Raw genomic sequence first — 16773 nt, forward strand, 5'->3', positions numbered from 1 at the left:
ATGGAGTGCTCTGCCAAATGTATGTTAGTACCATTTCCAGAATGCAAGGGGAAATGATCATGTATAAATAAAACCAAAGGCAAAAATAAAATCTAAATAATATGCCAGAATCAATGGGCATCAAAAATTTATGCTGCAACAATCAACATTACAACATTAAATATAAATCAGGTTTAAAACAACAAAAGCATATGAAATGAAATATATTATTTGGAATTGCTTACGAACTCATTTATTTGAACATTAAACATTTACAGTGTCCTATGAAATGTGTAAAAAATGTGGAAATGTCATTGTGTATTAAAAGGTATGGTCGAATTTCTTAAATATTCCTTATCTGTATGAATTCCATTTATAGTGCAGGCTTTATCTCCGTTGAGAATAAGATAATGCTATCACTAGACAAGAAATTGTCTTCCGTAAAATTTTAATAACTTTTAACCATACCCCCAAGATACACTGCTCAATGTTTAAGTTTAGACTAAATGTATGTCATTTGTACAACTGAATTTTAATGTGTATTTTACACACATCAATGCGAAATATCATTTTAAAAGTATGCGGATATATGCATGAAAAATCGTATTTTTAATCTGATGTATTTTTCCCCCACATAATATTCCGCGAAAATGGACATTGAACATATTTAAAATTAACATGAGAATGCACTTTCCAGCTTAAAATTTACACTTGTGCCTCTGTTATGTTAAATGATACATGTCCAGGTGTTTTTTTCCCCTGCACATTATTACATAAGTGATATCAGCTCACGTGCAGGAGGAAGGTGGATTATCGCATCGTCACAAGAGCATGAGAGATGGTGATGCCTTGGGGAGGTCTTCATCCAGCAGTGAATCATGGCTGATGATTGTCGTGTGTATATATGCAAAGGAACAGTTTAAAAAATAAACTGATCCCATACGTTTACACAATTTAAGATGCGTCATTTCCACTTGCGGGAAATGCAACATTCGTACCCATCTTATAGTGACTTAAGACACAAATGAAGCTCTGTCAATGCTTCATTTGAACCTTATGGCGGGACCCCGGGGTCCCGAATAAACGGAAGTCAAAATTGTAGTGAGTTCATTTCTTTTTGGCGACTCCGTCCCACCGCGCACAAACGCCGCGACCCACCAGGCGCGGATCGTTCTGTTGTCACGTCGTATCGTCCAAGCGCAGCGAGGACGAATGCGCAGAAGAAACAAAACTTTGATTAGCGCATCGTGTAGGCCTCGTCGAGAGGAATAGATTGCTGTATCGTTCGCCTTCAACAGACATAGAATGACGTCGCATCGCAGTTTATGCGAGAGCCGGGGGCTTATGGGACCCCGCGGGGTCCCGCCATAAGGTTCATTTGTGCGCAACATGTAATGTCCTCATTAAACGAATTGCATCAGTGAGTTACAATGGCTTATGTGCATACTTTCACACTGTTAAACACTTTGATTCCTGCGAATACACTTGCATCAGAGAAAAGCAATCGAATGTTCTGCGCATTTTAAATCTGACACTAATTACGCGATTTAAATATACTACTAACTCGGTTTATTTCGCACCTCATATTAGCATGGTTGGCTACGCGCAGTGCTGAAGAAGTTCAACATACATACACGCTTTAAAAATACCCATGGGAATTAATACTGTTGTTTTTTTAAAAGGGGGGAAACACGAATTTTAAAAGTTCTTAACTTTGTACCACGAACATGACTGATAGCACTAATAATGTAGAAAGCACCATGCACCATTGCTGATTCATGTTTAAAGCATTTTCTTTTGCCCTGCCATAAATCCATTCAAAATGTAATGTCTGTGGCTGCATTTCCAGTGTACAGCTTGTATTTTCAGGCTTGACTCGTAACGATCACATTTTATGGCCATGAATATTTTGCAAATAAACAACAAAAATCACGGCTAAGACAGATAAACATATCTCAATAGATAACATTTTTTGGTTTGCCCAGTGAATGGACACGCTAGATTGATGAGCCGACTCATATTTAAAAAGTATCCTTTGATAGATGCATAATTATACTTTCTAAAATTGCAGTGTCATGATGAATACTTAATTAATAACTTTCATATTATTTGGAAGAGTTATGTACAGTGACAGAGATTCACAATGTATCTAAATAACGAATGCCTTAAACCTATATACCATGGATTTGCTTTTGAATTGGGACATATACTTTCATTTCAAGCCAAGAGCTATAAAGGTATATGTAACATATTTTTTTAAATGAATAAATGTATACATTTGCAATTACACCACAAACATAATGACAATTGTGTTACTGGTAGGAGCTGCAACAAATATACTTATTAAATAATGCAGTGTTCATTGATTAAATTACTAATATTCATTGATACTGTGGAATGTATATAATAGTTTCATTAGATTACACAGAGGTCTGCTGAAATAGCACGTTTGCACCTTGATTTATTTAAAGTTGTTTTACTTCATTTTATAATAATGATAATCAAAGTTTGTTTTACCTTCGTATGTTTTTCTTGAAACATTAATCACGTGCCACTGTATCATAAATGTAACATTTCGAAAGAAAGCCCTTTTTCCATAGGTGAGCTGCTCCATCGTTTCTCCAAATGTGTTAAAATACGAAGGTGACAACGATGTCACCTTTTGACTGCCACTGAAACGCATCCTATCGTTTGCCATTCTTCACAATTGGGTCCACAATTAACAACGTATGTACTGCTTCATTTTAATCAGGAAATAATTTGGTATATAACGTTGGAATTCCTCTTCACGAGGTGACCTTGGCAGATTCCCACTACCCGCTATCGTTTCTCCGTGTGTGCCTGCCATCTAATTATCCTTAAAATGCCACTGATAATTTATCTTAGGGGAAATATATATTATATGTGGTTGGTAACCTTGGGGTTAACTCCCTTGCCTTTCCATTCCAAAGTTCATTGGATAAAATCCAGCCTAAACCTTCTGATAATGTGCTAACGGAATATTATCATTATCAATTAAGCACACCATCTGTTAATTTGTGTGGACGTACAGGACCGGTGATTGTAAATCAGCAATTATTCATGCCGAGTCTTGAGGCTCGGCATTGATTATGATTCCACACCAACAGATGTGCATAATTTTCGTTAAAACATTTCACTTAAGAAGAGGGACATTCAGCATATCAACAGCAACGACTGCGTTCTGTGGACAGCTGAGTAGGTAGTGATGCTTAGGTCCTTGAGAATACGATATTGAAAACCAATGGTCTCTTGCACGATCGTATTATCCAGCGTAAAAGGAGCACTGGAAAGTAAAATGCCCTGCAGATTTTTGGATCATATACACATACAAGCAGCAAAAGAAAAATTCCACGGATGAATGAAGAGTAATATTACCGCAGACGATGATAATTACAGAAGCCCCGTTACGAAATGCAGCGTTATTGCTGTATCGTCTTACAAATGGTGCACGATGCCGCTCGCCTCGAAACTGCCACAGCATCGGGAAAAAGCACACATTAGCAGAACTTCGTTTTGTGTCTGCACGCGTTATGACAATGTATGTTTATATTTAAATCATGAGTTTGTGTACGATACCAGTGGAACGTTCACTGCGGCCGCTTGCTCACATCGGTTCGACAGCATGAGTGGGATAGAGATTGGACGCTGAACGCAATTGTAACCAAATAATCATCCAGGTGCCAGGGTTGTATGCCACATACCTAATTATAAGACTCGCCCCACAGTGTTAGCTTTCAGATACATTGGGAGGGGAGAAATACATCTTCTAATCGTGAGAATTGTTGTTGTGATACTTAAAGCCCTGTTTCATTTTGCAGATATCCAATCATCAGTGACGGTGAAATGGCTTGTGCAATTGTTTATAAGTCGTGTTGACGATTGTTTTTTTAGATTGCTGAGCGTGGATTGTAAATCTAATTTACACTCTTAAACAAATTATCTGGTTTCAATTGAGTTTCTGGGTTTGACATATTTATGTACGTACATTTATAGAACGCCCTACGCTTCTGAAATCAACAATTTTGTTACATGTGATAACAGGTGTAATAAGTTGCCGGGAGACTGAATTGTCAACAGATGGCAGTGAAGCAAAATCCAATGTACTGTCCAATGCTCCAACATCTATGTTCCCATCTTCACCAAGCCACCACAGACCAATTTTGTCAACGTATGGTAAAATAACACCCGTGTCCTACACGGTGTGAGGAAGCCTTCATCCAGCAGTGGATTGACAAAAAGGGCTGTAGATCTGTTTTTAGAGTTTGCATATCAGAAGATGGTTCAACATGGGTAGATAGGGTATCGGTGAAATGAACATGATGCATTCCAATTTGTATCTTTTCGGGGCAGAATCTAGTATGGGCCCTTGGGGGAATATCCCCAGTGTGTAGACAATTATTCTTTGGACAAAACAAATGATGCCATTGCAGCCAGAGTGATGTAATTCCCCCAAAGGTACGAACAAGGAGGAGATGGAGCAATGTAATCACGGGCTTGTGTGGGAGCTGTATGGATTTTAATTACAAAAAAACTGAGGATTATTGTTTTTAAAATGAGGATGTATTTGAGCAGTATAAATAGTTAATGCTAATTTACAACTGTGTGTATGAAGGCCTCCCAGTGTCGTGTCAGTCATGGCAATTGTTTGACCATACGTCACCATGCCATTCGGTGTGAGTTGGTGAAGGAAGGGATCAGGTGCAGTCCAGATATCACTCGCCACCGATGTTAGCCATAGATGGGAATCTAACCCGGATGGCTGGGTTCACAGCACAGGACGCGGACCATTGCACCACTCATCCCCACGTTAATTAAATTCCAATATCGAAATAAGTGTATAAACAAATGCGACCTTACACAATCAGTGGACACCTGATTTATTTCAATTAGTCGCCTTGTTGGTTTGGTTCCAGATGTACATGCATTATGCGATTAGCTCCGACTTTAGCAAAGCGAAGTTTGACTCCCGTTTTTTTTACATGCACACCAGAAGTCAACACAGGTTCAAATCCCCGTCAAGTCAAACCCCAGGAACTTTATTTTTGAATTCCCAGAATTTAACTGGAACGAAGTCGAGGCACGCAAGGCAATGGGCTCACAATGACTGCATTCACTCCACAATGAAACAGTGGTTGGTTGTGCGTGGGGAGGGCGATAGGTTGACGCCAAAGGCACATTTCCAGAAAACTAGAAATCTAGATGGAGCAGCGAATACGCACGGAGGTCACGACAGCGACGTGTAATGACGTTAGAGCATGGAACATGGACAAGCGTGAACATGTAGCGGGTAACACCACGAGACTCCCCAGACGTGTCTGCACCGTTGTGCCACGGTGCACTTCAATGCCGCTTCTATAGTCTATAGGCATGGGATATATATCGCGTATATTGCCGTGCTGAGTGTTAGCCAGACGCTACAGAGTGTGCAGAAATGCAATGCCCCACGGAATAGTATTGTAATTATTCTGTCAAAGCAAGCGGCCTGAAGGTACCACAATAAATATGCAGCGCATGAATAATTGCAAGCATTCCATGCAGGTGCGATTAAGCCCTTTTCAATTTTTGAACGAATTTTTTTTTCATATTTACGCGGTAAATGTTGATTTTAAAAAAAATGTTGAATTTATTTTTCTTTTTTTGATGCCTGCCCTGTGTGGTAGGCAGGAAGGACATGCAATCATGGGTAAGTGTGATAAGATAATATATTTGTAAAAATCCTTTGTTTAAATTATAACAACAGTATTATAAATGTGGAAAAGTTCCTGGAAATTCAACAGCATGATGTATATGTTATCTTTAAATTGCACATGCCAATAGCTGGGCTTCCTGGGAACTTTTCCAAATCCTATTTGTTACTTGTCTCTTTCTGTTTGCCAGTGTGGCTTAGTTGCTGTCTCACTACTCCCTGCGATGAGGAGATTATGTTGAAAAATAAAACAACAAAAATAAGATTAAACTTCGCCATCATCATCAATCACCATCGTGATTGCTCAGCATAATGGTGAATGCCCTTGCAGCTGGAGCAGTGGATTTGCAAAGGTTCAATGAATTGCATCCCATCGCTGGGGCCCAGTGATGCCATGGGACACTGCCAGGGTGCACACGGACTGCGGCAGAAAAAAAACAATGCTCACGGCTCCTCCGCATTTATCCACGGGCCTCAAATATAACGCGTGGCTCTTCTCATTGACAATAATCCGAAACAAACGAATCACTGTCAATTATTAAGTTACGTGATAATGGTGCCACTTTCAGCGGACGATTGGCGGCCTCAGTAGCATGTTGTGCTTAGCTAAGGGGCATACTAAGGATGTAGCCAGGATCAGAATTTGTGTTTAGACTGCAGGAGAAATCCGATGAGCTCTGAAGCTCTTTTTTTTCACAGATGCGTGGTGTGATTTCACGCCCCCACCCACCCGGCCCCGACAACTCTCACCACCAGCCAGGCTATTCAATTAATTGTCTCAATTCATCGTCGTCATTTGATTCAATAATTGATTTATTTATTTTGTTTTGGTGACTGTAGCACGTGAATCCAGCAGCCACTAGTCAATACATCGCATGACATCCAATCCAATATTTCGGGCAAATTGCTAGATTCAACGGCATTTTGTTTAGCCATGTATGCTATATGTTGGAATCAGTATGCTGTTTCATGGGATCGCATTAAACCAATCGCATACAATATATAAGAATCTAAACGTATTAATTAAGTGCAGTGTTACACCCTCAGTGGCCACCATTTAGCACAATATCTCAAGGCATTAATTTGTCACACAAATAACAAAATTCATACTAAAATCAGAATCACGGTGGAGGGGTTGGCGCAGTGGTGAGCCCACTGCTCTATGAACCGGGTCGCCTGAGTTTGACTCCCAGCGATGGTTAAAATCAATGGCGAGCGATGTCACCAACCCACATTGACGAGTATGGTGAACTATGGTAAAACAGTCCCATTCATGACATAGCATTGCGGAGGCCTTCATCCAGCAGTGGAATTACAAAAGGTGTAATTTAATTTAAAAAAATAATCTGCATCACCTCCCCCTTATTCCTTATATTACAAAGCAGCAGTTTTGTTCAGCAGTTCAGTCCAAGCCTAGAAAAGAGAGAGAGAGGCATTCACGAGCAGCACTGGCTAGTAATTAAGGGAGGAAATGCATACAGCACAAAAAAATATGACTTTTAAAACGTGTCTGTGCGATCCACTTCACTTTTGAGATAGGTGGAGGGATGCCAAGAACCACACGGTCAAAGCAGAATCTCTAATTGTGTGACAAATCATGTGCGGCATTTGAGAGGCAACCAGAGGAAGTCTGAGTGTGTTATGCTCCATAGCAAATATCAGCACCTCTCGTCATACCCCCGCCTTGTCCACATTTCCCCTCTCTCTCTCAGCCTCTGGAGACTTGCCACTGTATGTTAAGTCGTTAAATTACGAGTAAATGCAATGCTGTTATTTTCAAGTCTCTCACTAAGAAGGGGCGGGGGGGGGGGTCGGCATTGGGAACACGGGGCAATTCCCATTCTTCCACCCCACTGGCTCCCAACAGCATTCCATTCCAATTAACATCAGGCCACGCTTGGCCATATACACACACACACGCACTTTATTTTTTTCTTAATATTAAAATCCTAAGTCCGGCCAAAAAACATTGTTTCATTAATGTTTTTTTTTAATGAATGCGTGTTTTTATTTAATGCTACGTGCATATGGTCGTGCAGGTTAACAGATAGGCACGGGGCATAATGCTTTCTTGAGTAAAATGTGAAGAATATTGAGATTTAGGAATAGGTTTTACCCTTTTAACTGGCACAAAAACTGACACCTTTATTCAAGGCATCATTGAGATTTATTTGCTCAATCTATTCTTATGTTGTTGCTTGTACCACATTGTAAAGGTTAGTCAATGTTGGTATTACATAAAATAATTAATTGGTGGCGCTTTGTGATTCCCAGCCATGGCCAAAATCAGTGGACAGCGATATCTGAACTGGTTCTTACCCCCTTCACTGAGTGTGATAAATCAACCACACGATGACATGGTATATTGAGGCCTTCATCCACCAGTGGACTGACAAAGGGCTTTACGTAATTTTCATATTATTATTACTATATACAGTACATAACTACAACTAAAATAGTTATAGTTCATTGTTTAACAATTAAATATATACATATTTTATCCAGGATTATACAATTATTGTATATTGAGTGTTTAGTGCCTTGCTCATCATCATCAATTTTAATTTATTCTCTCCTTACCCTTGTTATTTTAAGCGCCTTTTAAAAACATGCAGCGCCTCCACATCTTCAAAGGGAATCTCCGATGAAAAGGAACACAATAACAATATTAGGCAGCTAAATAAATAAACAGATTAAAAAATATCAAAGCCCTTACCAATTTTACAAGCTCAATACTTCCCCCCACCCAGATGCACGTCAAGAGACAGCGGCCCCGAGCATCTGTGACTGACACGATTGAGTCCTTTATGTGCCCGAGCAAAGCCAGTGCAATTCACCACGCAGCTGCGTTTTTGGATTCTTCTAGCGCACATTTTTGTCCGGGCACCGTTTTTTGTCCCAGTGCTAGCCGGCGCGCCGAGCAGTGACGCCAGGCCAGCGGGAGAACCATCGCGCGTTCGAACGCTCGACCCTGCCGTGGGCCCCGGGCCTCATTCACCGCTGGATATTTCCCGGTGTCGCTGGTAGACTGCAGTAGGGTGGCACGGTGACGAAGGACGAGCAATTCACGGCCGTAATGAGATGTAGGCTGGATGTGGTGTGCCGACTACAACAGACCCACGGGAAACGATCCTCCCTTGCGTGCGTCTGCGATCCAGGTACACGGCACAGGAGCGTGCATCGAGTGGCGTTATTGAACCCGTGCTGCCACTCCAGCATTCGATTTAATTGAGCCGAATTTAATTTAACACCGGCCAATGTGGAATTAAAGTGAGACAACACCAGTTTTATGGAGCATGGCACGTGAAGGTGATAAAAGGCAGTAACGACCAACCCTGCAGACAGTCCCCAAGACTCGTCTGCTGTGTGTGTGTGTGAAATATTTAACATTTAACCTACTTCTACACGTTGGCCAGACAAGTTGGAAAAGGTGGAGGGACCAACATTTTATCTCACCGCGTTGCAACTGGCAATTTACGTTACAGACAGAAATATATTAATATTGCCCTTTATTCAGGTGGGTCTCACTACTCTTTTTTTTCCAGAAAGGGGCTGAATTGCATCAGTGCATGCATACAAGGGGTTAACACTCAAGGCCCAACACTGATGGATGAAATCGTCCATTGATCTCCTGCTATTTCCTGGCCACTTCACAGCCTGAACCGACAGCACTTGGTATTCCCCAAGCAGTTGCCCATCCAAGTACTAACCAGGCTCAACCTGCTTACATTCCCAGATCTGATTAGCTTGGGCAGGTTCGTGGTGATTTGGTCATAGTTTTGGGGAAAAAAATCAACTGATTTATCAAGCGAGTAATAACAGCAGCAAGTCTCTATTGTGATCACAGGACTCACGGAGGTGTCTCCAAAATTGCCTGTTATGTTACTTTAAGGTGCAGCCAGGTAGAGAAAATAATTGCACGAAGAAAAAAAACAGTCTTGATGCAATTTGTAAAAGCGATTGTTGCTTTTTTTAGCTTTGTCTCGTAAACAAAACTCCACCTCCCTAGGCCAACGCTCACGCTGTGTTACACCATCACATTACGAACCCTGCCATGGACTCTACTATCTACAGAGGAACACCTAGGATTTTCACAGCATCCCTCAGTAATATAATATGACAGCACCTGGGAATCCGCCGAGTGTTTACTTATGCATGTAGAGAAGATATCTTTAACATTCAATGGACGTACCGTGAAATCTAGAACAATCTGAATGGGGATTTGGCTTAACTAAATAAATAAATGCTACTAACTCAAGGGCAGTCTGTACAGCCGTGAATGCTGTACGCTGGGCAAAGTATGTTATTTATTCGCCAGTTTGTTTACGTATTTACTTTATTCAAAGGTAACACGAATCCAGACGCCCGTGCCTGCTTATGAACTCGAAGATAAAGACTCTCAGCGCCCACGTCTACATGAAAGCACTAGAGCAGAACTGAGCAGGAGATACAAAGCGCGCTCATAAAGACGCGAGGAGAGTGGTGGCGCCGCAGTTATGCTCCCTGCACTTTGCACCTGGCACATGAGTTTGATTCCCAGCCAGTGCTAAATCAGTGGCGAGTGATATCTGCACCAATCCTGAGTCACCCCTTTACCAGACCACACTGATCAGCATGATGAAGTATGATTAAAGAAACGTTGTCCAGCTGCAGATTTTTATTGAAGACTAGCTTAACTACCCGGCTTCGCCCGGGACTTAGATTCACCACGCCCGGCCGCCTTTGTCTCCCCAATGGCGATGTTCACACACCATACCAGTTACGCGTTTGAGGCTGAGTCGACCTAGGGGAGGCCCAGGACCGGTTCAAATAATTGTCACCGGTGGTGGCCGTGAGCGGGAATCGAACTCGGGTCGCAGGGTTCGTAGCGTGGCGCGCTAACCGCTACACTACAATGCGTTACGCTTCCACATGCGCGGGTCACGTGACAGATTTGACGTCACAGCTCACATGCCGTGCAAAAAATATCTGCATTATTGAGCTCCCCCCCCCCAAAAAAAAACCTCAAAAGTGTATTTTAATAGGATGTATACGATATACACTATATAAAATAGATAAATGGGTAGACACTGAATTCCCAATTTAATGACGTCTTGCCAATTCTTCACATCCGTTCAATTGTTGTCAATATATCCCCCAATTCCCATTCAATTCCAACAAGTGCCATCGAGCTCTGACAACTGTAATTTAAAACCGCATTATATTCGGCAATGTCTTGCCACTAGAGTGGGTGTTGAACCAAGATTCTAAGATTTCGAGATTTGAAAACCAATTTCCACTTGCGTATTGCCATGTGCCTTGCCAGCACAGAGACAGCAAGGTGCCAACTTATTGGAAGCATCTGGGCTCAGTTAGGCGGTATAAGAGATGTGCGCGTGTGTGTCTTGGGGTTATGGCACACCGAGAACCACCAATTCATTTCAAGGGGTCCAGAGCACAGCACATTTACAACAAACACATGCTGTTCTCTCCTATAATATACAGGGCTACCTGGGAGCGCAAACTACTGAAAACTGGGACGCGTAGACCCCCTCCTCATGTCCACCCACAGAATCAACCCACCTCCCACCCTATCGCTGTTAATCTCACTTTTCGTTTTGCAAACCACCCCTCTTTTCCAACTCTTTGCTCAGACACCCAACTCACCAATGAAATTAAGCTTAACGGACTGCGTTGGCACCGGTGCACAGCCAGTCAGTCCACCCACCGTCGTATTTGAGTTTGTCTCATGACCCCCGGTCCAGCGAGCCTCCGACACTTCACATTGCCTCAATCTGCACCTAGCTTGGCACAAGCGCTGCGGTGACGTGCAAGCAGGATAACTTTTCAGGAAGTTACCCTTCTTTCATAGCTGGGACATGCCCTGAAGAAGAAGAAGGGGTATTGCAAGCTAGATTGAGTCTGCTCCATTTGTTCTGTTAGAAAACAGCGATGATGTGCTCAGAGTCGAATTAAAATGTTGAATACTCAAAGGGCAAATCAGAAAGTATCCATATTTATATATTTATGCCAATTGCCAGTTTGAATTTCTCTGCTATTTACGGTGGAGTAATAAACCAACATTTTACAACTGTGCTAAAACAGCATGCAGGGTGAGCATCTACATCATTAGACCTCTTTTGCCAGTACCAAAATATAATAGAAACTGTTTTTCCCCTTTTTTCTGGCAACAAAACTGAAACCTTTTTACAAGGATTCATGTCTGCATTAACCACAATACCTGCAGTCAAAATGCAAACAAAAAAACATACTATGATAATATATGCATTGTCCTTGAACCTGCTTGGTCTACACCAAGGGACGGCTTTCTTTTGAGCCTCGACCCAATTGGTGCTCGACCAGATGACGCCAAAAGGCGTGTACGCCTTTTTATTATTATTATAGCATGCAGGGTTTCATTTAGTTTTTAAACGGATGTAAACTGAAGTTTGTTTTCTTTCCCACATGGTAATTGAAAGTGGCTTCATTGTGTTTGAATGTGCGCTTACACCATTAAGATATCATAATAATAGTTTTATATTTTAAACAACGTGAAATGGACTATACAATAAAAACAATTCATAACTTTGACAGAGATAGGCATGGATGGCACAACGCATTCCTTGAAAATCTATGGTTACACTCCTGATAAAAATCGACAAACAACCTCGATGCGGGCCTCTTAAACACCCTTAATTTTGTAAAGCCCTTTCTGATAGATAGAATGATAAATAAACAACGCTACCACACAGGACTCATAAAAGTTCCTTTGGTTATTGCATTGCCTTACACAAAATAGTACAAATTGCGCTAGAATACTGAGCTCCCTATAAACGTGTTTATTGTCGTCTGCAATGCCTCATTTCCCTGCCTTCTGGCTCTCCTATTGACTGTGGCCTAGTCTAAACATACACATTTAGCTGTATATTAATAATAATTATACATTTCTGTGCTTTGTCAATCGACTGCTGAATAAAGGCGTCGGTCGAAGGGGTGTTTTTACCATACTTCATTGCGCTGGTCATTGTAGCTTTGTCGAGGGAGTACGGGACTGGTTCAGATATCACTCATCACTGATGTTAGCCGTGGCCAGAAGTCAAACTTTAATTCGCCAGGGCTCATAACGCAACACGATAATCATTACAGGTTCACTGTTGAACAGAAACTTTATATTCATATGTAAAAAACTTAACTAACTTAGCAGATGTTCTGGGGAAAAAAGATTAGCATCTAAAATGTGTATATAACCTTACATACCAGTAACATTACTAAGTTAATGAATAAGATTGCAGATAAAACAAACAAAAGGACGTCATACTTTCCCTTAGAGGAAATTGCAATTTGGCTGAATGGCCTTATTCAGTTAGTCAGTTGATAAGTTGAGATTTGTCTTTCAAAATACCCTGTTAACATTATTTTGTATTTACCTGGGTATTCATTGCACGAGTTAACTTAATCGATAACTTGTACGAACAACGACATTAGCCTTAGTTTCCCAAATCATACCTATACATTTTACCTGTCCCCTCTTTACCTAACGAATGTCACCCAACTTTCCTTCCAACCAACAGAATCACTCTGAACGTGACCCATCTCATCAGATGTCAGAAGATAAGCCAGGTGGTTATTATTTGGAAGAATGCCCACTTTTACACGCTGGCCAGGCGTCTGGGAAGAGGTGGAAATACTCAGGATTTACCCCATCGTACCTGACCTGCTAATCGACTAAAAACTGTGGTGTCTCAACTTATACTTCCGGATGAATAAATGCGGCGGAGGATTTAATAAGACTTGTCCATTGCTTCAACTGCTCTGCCAGGAGATAGAACTGATGACATATTGATTGCAAGTCCACATCAGCATCCTTTCAATTATAATAATTATTATTACTAATTATACCCGGAATCATGTATTGTGTACGGCACATACAATCAATGCAGAGAGTTCCTTCAGCTGTTAAAAACTTGCATACATAATCGATACGGATTTCGAATATTGTCAAACAATTGAGTCGTACTGGATCAGTTGCACGATGTAAAACAAAAACAAAATCTCAATGAAAAATTCACTTTAACACGATGTGCTTGTGTAAATCTCACGGGCAAATATTTCAGATTGAGGAGGTAATATGAAATTCCAGCATAGCTTCTGGCTGTGTTTGGGGATTGTATTGGCTTTCACTTGTGCTATGTTTTCCCTGGATGAGCCAGGTGTCAGACTGTAAGAGGGAATTTCTTCCCATGCTTGTGGCGGGGCGAATTTTGTTGTTGTTGTTGTTCATAGCGTACAATAATTACAAGTCACACCGCACCAGGAAAAGGCTGCACTTTAATAATTTCATACAGAGTTCATTGCCAAACATGTTTCATTAGCGTGCTTGTCTCTCAACGAATGTTGTTTTTTTTTCCCCTGAGAATAAATCATAATACCTTCTGATAGCTGAAATGCACATTTCTTTTTTATATTTCAAATATCAAGAAATTGCAATGAAATGTTTCGTTGACATTTTTATGTGGAAGTCCATTGCTCTTTGAGAAAAACCCCACAGAAAAACATAGTCTTTAAAAATAAAAATACTCGCTCTAAACAAAAACCCACAGAAATGCGAGACATTTTTTTCGTAAGAAAACAACTGAAAATGCGTTTTTTTTTTGTCAAACGAGTCACTCGGCACATGTTTAGTCTAATAAGAAAATCAAAAACTTTATTGCATTTGTTACAATATTGCATCTGTTACAATATGTGTTTTTTTTCAGTCACTCCGTGTTTTGCAATTGATTGGAGAACATGTCAGAATATCTCGAGCAATTACACTTCTTCACACCTCCTATTTGTGAGAATTTAACTTCCCATGCCAAGTTGGTTATAGGGGTTTCTTTTATCATACTCCGCCGTACGTTGGTCAGTGCGAGTTGGTGAAGGGGTGGAGGATCCCAGGACCGGTTCACTCGCCACTCACGTTAGCTGTGGTGGGGAATCAAACCCGGGGATCTGAGGCCGTGGTGTTCATAGCACACGATGTCATCGTGAGCGCTTCAGCTCGCATCTCAGTTATGGAAATTCGGCAGCAATGGTTTGATAATGAAGGTTTTTGGGTTAGATTGCATAAGTATAAATGTGTCATAGCCCTCCACCACCCGACACGGCCAGTAAGGTTTGTCACGTAGAAAACGCGACGATTATTTACTACTTCTGCCCACCGGTGTCATGGGGAGTAAATACACATGGTTTATTATGAATGATATTGGTCGCGAAAGCCGTCATCGGAGGAAAATCGCACCTCCGCTGAGGGTCCTGTTTTAAAAGCCCAGTAACGCACTATTGTTGAGTGTTGTAGGTATTAAAGTAAACACACTTTAATGCGACTTTTTACGTAACATTTGTATTTAATCCATCAACCTATTGGGCCAATAATATCATCCAGCATCAATGTGTCAAACCAATTAAGTTCAGGCTGATTGGATGTGTTTATCAACTTCATCATGCACGTGCGTGATATATACTCTGAGTAACTGGTAGTGAGATGTAAACTCCTTTGTGTTGGTTTAGCGGCACACATCACGGGAGGCTAATTACTTGGTTCACTTGGTATGCTGATGACAACGATAAGTGTAAAGCACGTGAGTTAAAGAAATCCAGCACTTTAGGCTGACTCTGCCCGATGAGTGAAGCCAATCAAGGATTTTTTTAAAGCATAGTCTCGGCTATATTAATACCGAATTTCAGCTTTTTAGTCTTTTAAAAAACATCATATAAAATAAACACCATTCTCTGCCTCGGTGATATTCATTGATATGCATAACATCCCATATCGTGTTTGAGGCTACATGGTGGATATGAGAAAGCGGTGCAGCAAAATAATAATAACACTAAATTAGTAAATATGGTAATCACATCATTGATATAGCGCAAGGCTATCACGAACCTTCTTTCCTCTAATAAAGTGCGATGCTGCCGCCACAATGCTTTCCGCCATCACCAGCCCACGCTGAAGTGTGGTCGAATTAAAAAACCAACCTGGACGACCCACGCGGCGTGAGGAGGGCCTCATCCAGCAGTGAACCGACAAGAAGGAGTCGTGGACGTTTGTCTACTGTAAGAGTTTCCTGTGGTTGTGCAGAGGTGCAAGGGGGCCAGGTGCCAAACAAAAACCAGCAGCTTGTGTGCAAGCGCCCATCGCGGCTGATCAGTGGGTAGGACAAGCGAACGGGTCAAAGGGGAAATGTCACCGTGTCAACACAACAGCACCTGAGATGTTTAAGCCGTGAGGGCTCCCGCATTCCTCTGTTGCAAAGGGACGTCAAAACCCCAACACCCTTCTGCTTTGACCTTACCCCTGCTCACCCCGTATCTCTCTTTCTCTCCCTTCGGCACCCAGTCCGCCTTCATTCCAGTAAGTTAACCGGCTGGCCGCCTACCGCAACATTTTTATTTTATTTTGATTGTCGATGTTTGAAGCTTACTTGCATACAGACATCTTTTTTGTATTCATCGTTTCGCAGCGAACATTCGTGGTGTTTATTTTGCCCAGGAAAGTCTCTGAATCTCGCGTTGCTTCATAAGGAGGGTCCTGCGTTGGAGAGGTTTGGCCAATGCCATTAACGAGTGATCGGCGTGTGGGGGGAGACCCCAGATAAAACCCACTGAAAGCTCTGCACAGATAGATTGAAGAAACCATTGCTGAGCTACCATCTCCTGGCCACCTCACAACCCAAGCCTACAAGACCTGGTATTTCGAGGCAGTCTGAGATCTTAATGCTAGCAGGTTGAAATCTACCGAGCTTGCAAAATCTGAAGAGATCAGGGACATTCACGGTGATTTGGTTCTAAGTTGTAATAAACAAAGCAATGGAAGGCACCGTGTGTAGCAGTTTCAATTATCTTTACAAACAACAATGCCCTCCTCGGACATGTATCACAGCTCCATGTGTCATGATACATATCAATATGGCGTAGTATAATGCCATAAATGATGTGCTTATAGCATACAATGTATGTGCTTTTCATATATACACCATAGTTTTGACATTTTTTTCTGATGTTTCTGTTGGTTCTAGCTGAGACTGCAACTAGTCCTCAACCATTAATGATCTGTAAATAACGGAAGA

Source organism: Petromyzon marinus, chromosome 28, assembly GCF_048934315.1.
Source record: "Petromyzon marinus isolate PM22_M1 ecotype Great Lakes invasive population chromosome 28, UKy_Petmar_22M1.pri1.0, whole genome shotgun sequence".
NCBI lineage: Eukaryota > Metazoa > Chordata > Hyperoartia > Petromyzontiformes > Petromyzontidae > Petromyzon > Petromyzon marinus.